Source organism: Tursiops truncatus, chromosome 5 (assembly GCF_011762595.2).
Source record: "Tursiops truncatus isolate mTurTru1 chromosome 5, mTurTru1.mat.Y, whole genome shotgun sequence".
In the NCBI taxonomy this organism is placed as follows: domain Eukaryota; kingdom Metazoa; phylum Chordata; class Mammalia; order Artiodactyla; family Delphinidae; genus Tursiops; species Tursiops truncatus.
The window spans coordinates 70091165-70097164 of NC_047038.1; positions in this window are offsets into that span (position 1 = coordinate 70091165).

A 6000-nucleotide genomic window follows, 5' to 3' on the forward strand; every position below is an offset into this window, starting at 1 on the left:
TGGCTGAGAATTGCCAGAGAAAAGCTATCTTGTTGGAAAATAAAATCCGCCTTTTTTAGATACTGTAGCTTGGTACTGTATTATTATCGTAGGTTGTGTGCAACACATTTGTGAAAACCCAGGGCAGGGACTACATACTTTGCATCCACAAATGGGGAAGGCATCAGCTTTAGAAACTGAATAGAGTGGGTCTCAATTAATGGCATCTGAATGTGATTGATAAGGTATATGAGTCTAAAATACATAGATGATAGCTAAAAGAAATCAGGAACGAGGCAACTTAGTTAATAAAATAAAAATTGAAAATAAACTCTGACCTGAAAGAAGGCTAATTTTTAATTTAATGCATTTCATTGCTACCAGCTGCATAATAATAAAATAAGGATGGGAAGAATAGGTCCATTTGCTGCACATAGATATTCGTTAATTCATATGCATAGCTAAACTAGCATAGACTGTCCTTTTGAAGATGTTAGTGAAAAGATTACAACTTAAGCATTAAATATACCAAAACAGGTCATTTGTTTTAATCATTTTAGTAACAATTAGAGTTGCATGTATTTAAATATAAACAGATATTTCTAGCTAAAAATAGGAATTTGTGACTAGGTATATTAATCAGAATTGTACTAGTGTTATTTAACATAAATGAATTTTAAAATAGAACCTTGTGAGAATCAGTGATCCAAAGCTAAAATAGGAAAAATGTAAAACTCCTGCAAATGAAAGGAATAAAATTTTCAGACAGTATCCTTGTCTCTCCCTATGAATCTGGAAGGTCTTGAGTGCCCTCTACAGGTCATCCAAATAATCTTCACAGATTTGAAGTTCATACAGTAGTTAGGCGTTTTCTAGAACATAAAAATAGTTTACTGGGGTTTTATTTTTAAAAGCATTACAAGTTCACCACATAAAATTTTTAAAATAAAGAAAAACCCATGATCCTAACCACTATTAACTATTTTCATACATATCCTTTGTGATACATACACATACACATACATTTTTCTTATGTTTGTTTTCTCTTAACCTCATACTGTAAATATTTTACCATAACTGGTTTGGTTGAGTTGGGTTTTTTAAGTTTTTAAAAAGTTCTCCAAAAATGTATTTTATTGACAAATCACCATTTCTTATCATCAGAATTTATCAGTGAAAAGAGACCCTCTAAAAAAAAAAAGAAGAATTAAAACAAAGCAAAATTCGGTAACCACTCGGGGTGATGCAATGTGGTCATAAAAATTAAATTAGGTAAGTGGGGTTATCATCTAAGCTGTTAATCTAGAGTTTCAGATCAACAATAACATTGCCAGAACAGAAAGGTTCACATAACATTGCATTTGAATTAGCTGAATAATCACCTTCGTTTGTACTTTACTTGTTCCTGGTCTTATTTTTCCTTGAAGGTCACTCACACTTTAGAAGATAAAGGCACAAGTGGCATATTAGGTGCTTGTCATAATGAGAGGTGACGCCCTTCTCTAGACTAGGCCTGATTTTTTTTTTTTATTCTTCTTAATAAAACAAGGATGCACACCTTCAAGGATGTCTAATAGATCAAGCATTCTTAAACAATATCCAATCTTAAATAGGACTGTTAAACAATCTTAAACCACACCTATATTAACACACTGGTTTAGATTCTCTGCTTATGCAGTTAATTCATTTTTCATATGTTCAAGTCAATATGGTCATTCTAATGCTTGGAGAAAACAGGTATAATGGATTTTCCCCCCAACCAAACAACCGTTTCAAAGTGGAGAAGGGTTTTGATGTTCCTTTTTATCAGAGCAGAAATTATGGGTAGAGATGACATCCAATCCCAGTAACTACAACACCTCATTTGAGCTGAGTTGAACAGGCAAGGCCTTCTCTGTTCCATACAGTAATATTAAGCAAAAGACTATCTCAATTTTGGAACAGAGATTTCTCACAGAACTTTGTAAGAAGTACATGGTTTTTGTTGTTGACATTCTGTAAAATTTATCTTTTGAGAAAGTTGTGCCAGATTTGGCATAACTTAGGAACAAGCATTAACAGTCACAATTTATTTCCATCTTTCACCCCAATTATTTATTTTAAGTAGGGAGGGTCCAAAAAATTGGGATGTTCATTAAATGTATAGATAACGTAAAAGGGTTTCAAGACTATAAAAGAAAGTTTGACCATAGATTCCCCAGAAAAATCTACTTTGCAATTAATACAAATTAGAAAGAGAGGGATAAGGATTTTTTCTGAGACACAAAATATTCTCTCCTTTGACTATTAAGACCAAAAAAATGTAGATAGCTAGTAGCTGTTTGTTTTGAGAAACCTTTATTGATTAAAAAACATATAACAAACACTTAATAGTAAGATTTTAGGATTTCCAGGTGTGATTATCTTTTACGTCACCACTGATTTTGGACATACAGCAACCCTGATTCTAATTTTTAACCAATAATTTGCCTAAAACATATGCACCCACACAAATTAATTCCATATAGCTCAATGAGCACATATTAAAGGAAGCTGGGCATTGTGAAGGGAAGGTGATTATCATAAGCCTACATATCATCAGTATACCTAATTATTATTGGTATTGACAGAACGGAATACACCATTCCACGTTCCAGAAGGTAAGAAAGATAAATTCAAAGACACTTAGGCTGATGAGACTTGATTCAGTCTGGGAAATATTCTAGTCCTGGATCCCAAAGAAGAGGGCTCAGTAATCTATGGAAACAGCTCGATTTCTCCAAACACAAGTCAAAATAGACCTCACTTCCTTATTTGATAGGATTGTAAAATCACTGAATCAGGTAAAGGTGATAAATACAGAGATACAGACTCAAAGCTAAAACTATTAGGCAAATATTAAATGAATAAATGATGGGGGGCTTCCCTAGTGGCACAGTGGTTAAGAAACCACCTGCCAATGCAGGGGACACGGGTTCGAGCCCTGGTCTGGGAAGATGCCATGTGCCGCAGAGCAACTAAGCCCGTGCACCACAACAAAGAATAGCCCCCGCTCACCACAACTAGAGAAAGCCTGCGTGCAGCAACGAAGACACACACAGCCAAAAATATAATTAATTAAAAAATAATGAATAAATGATGGTGCCACCCAGCGAAGTACTGATTAGAGACTTTTATTATCAACCTGGAGGAGTATTGCCAAGAGATTGTAACAGGGCTCTATCTTTGTCTCTGCCATCCCACATTTGTCTCAGTCAAGGGAATAATGATAAAAGGCATGTTTATCAAACCTGAAGAGAACATGAAACCAAGAGGGTGAGCAAATAGAGATCAAAAAAAACCTCAACAGCAAGTCAAATTGAATTAGATAAAATTTAATGGGGACTGTAATAGATCCTATGTTTGAGTCCAAGGAAGAAAAAGTAATGTGACTGTCAAAAAGCTAATTTGAACTTGTGCTGCTTTAATAGAAGACCAGTGACTAGAATAAGAAAAGTCTTGCCCTTCACTAGCTAGCTACGCCAAGAATATCATGAGTTGGACAGGCATGGTGGAAAGCATGTAAGAACCTCATCAGCATGGGGCCAGAAACATGGCAGAGGAGGCCAGACAGGGTCAGACAGGCTCAGCCTCGGAGAGGCCACCTGAACAACCCAAGGGGGTAGCTACTGCATGCAGTACAACCTGGAAGACAATTTCATCGTGAGAAATTGGCTACCATCGTGAGGTGGTAGCCAATTTAGAAATCAGGACAAGCCACAATCAGGGTCAGAAGATCTGACGATGACAGCAGAATTCCCATCAGTCGTAAATTTAAGAGGAGCTGGATATATTCCAAATAAAGAATGCATGGAAAGCAATCTTAAGCAGGGCACTACAGCCCAGTCGGTATCTGGGCTCCAGCAAAGCCATTTTGCCAACAAGCATTATAGGCAAAATGTCTACATACTACGAGTTTATCAAGGGTCTTAAATTATTGGCCCCAAAACGCATAAGGAAAACTACAATATTAAACCTAATATGACATTATGTTAACAAGTCAGCTGCAATCCAGTGCTTTTACAGTGACATGTAAATTAGGTTTAACATGGGATGTGAATGCATTTTAATGTATTTAACATAATGTGGGAAGGTGTCTCCAAAATCAAAAGTACCTGGGACCTAGAAGTCTTTAAATGGGGATGATCTAGCATAGACAAGGATTCATGGACTATGTGGTATTAAGCAGTCAGATATGAAAGAGCAGGACTCTTGGAAAGTCACTCTGGAAATTTACATTGGCCAAACATAGGAGGTGCCATGGCCTCCTATGTTTGGCCAGATTAAACCAGGGCAGGATTAATCTTGGGGGTGAGTCTACACAATAGGAACATCTTCCAGATAAAAGAAGGGAGAAGAGCCGAGGTAGACATGGCCACCTCTCAGCCTGGGGCTTCCATGCTTCAAAGGGCATATCAGCAAACTGGAAACTACTGAGAGGAGAAAAGCTTCATAGGTTGAGTACATCCTGCGAAAGACCAAAGCCTGAAGAAGGAAACACTGAAAGGGATCGTGAGAGGTGTCCTCAAAAATGGGAAGTACTATCATGTAGAAAAGGTACTGGGTTTATTTTCTGTGAGCACAAGGCGTAGACAGGGATCCGATGGAGAATGCTCTCCAAGAAGGTGAATTTTTTCTTATTATAAGGACGTATTTTCTAATGATTACCCAGAAACATAATTAACTATTGAGTTGACTAAGAAAATAGCACGAGGGCCTTCCCTGGATGACCACTCAAACGGTGGGTCGTCAGGTAGGAGTCAATTATTAAGTGGTTTGTTGCACAGATTTGTACCTACATTTTCTTTCTTTTTTTTTTTTTTTTTGGTTTAGTTTTTTTGTAATTGGAGTATAGTTGCTTTACAATGTTGTGTTAGTTTCTACTGTCGTACCTACAGTTTCTTAATACTTGTGAGAATGCTTTAAAAATCTGGCTTCCATGGTTGGTTTACTGCTTCTTAGGCTACCAAGGAGATACAGAGATGGGTGAGAAAGGAATCCCAAGTAGCCTTCAGAATAAATGTTTTAGCAGGTTTGGAGCCACGGGAAGGATTAGACCCAACTGGCTTTCTTATCTGCTTCTGAGATGCACCATTACAAATATCTAATAACCTTGAAACAGGAAGGATCTACACAGCTCCTGGAGCAGAGATATTGATAAATTCCTAATATTTCTGCCCCCACGTGGAAAGAGCAGGAGGAAGTGGAGAGTGGAAGACTACTAAGTTTATTTCAGTAGGTCAGCCGAAATGTTGATCATGAGTGTGATTTCAGTTAGGTGCTAGTAATGACTGATGTAAACAGGAAGGAAAGATACTGGCTCTTATAGCTGGACTGGCCACTCTCCACTCAGCATTTCCTGTTTACCAACAGCTAAAAGAGAGAGGGAAATCTTCTCTCCTCCAACTTTTGAACACAAGTCCTAGATTTCTCTAGGACTGGACCAACTTGGGTCACATGCCTATTTGCAAGCAATTAATTTGGGCAGGGGACCTGCTATGACCTAATTGTTTTAGACCTGGGTGATTGCCTAACCCTTAGCCAGTCACCATAGCAAAGGGGATGGTGTTTTTTTTGGTTTTTTTTGCGGTACGCGGGCCTCTCAGTGTTGTGGCCTCTCCCGTTGCAGAGCACAGGCCCTGGACGCACAGGCTCAGCGGCCATGGCTCACAGGCCCAGCCGCTCCGCGGCATGTGGGATCCTCCCGGACCGGGGCACGAGCCCGTGTCCCCTGCATCGGCAGACGGACTCTCAACCGCTGCGCCACCAGGGAAGCCCAAGGGATGGTGTTTTAACAATTGGCTTAAGCCAATCAAGCCCCACACTGTGAAACTTGAGATGAGGTCATGGCCATTCCACAAAGGGAAATACATTTACTCATGTCCACCCGTGGATTAGAAGCTTAAATCTCTCCATTCTCTAAAACACATTTCAGTACAATTTTAGACCATCCTCCCAGCTCTATTAAGCACAAAAGGGAGTAATTTTTATTTCCAGGTTAGA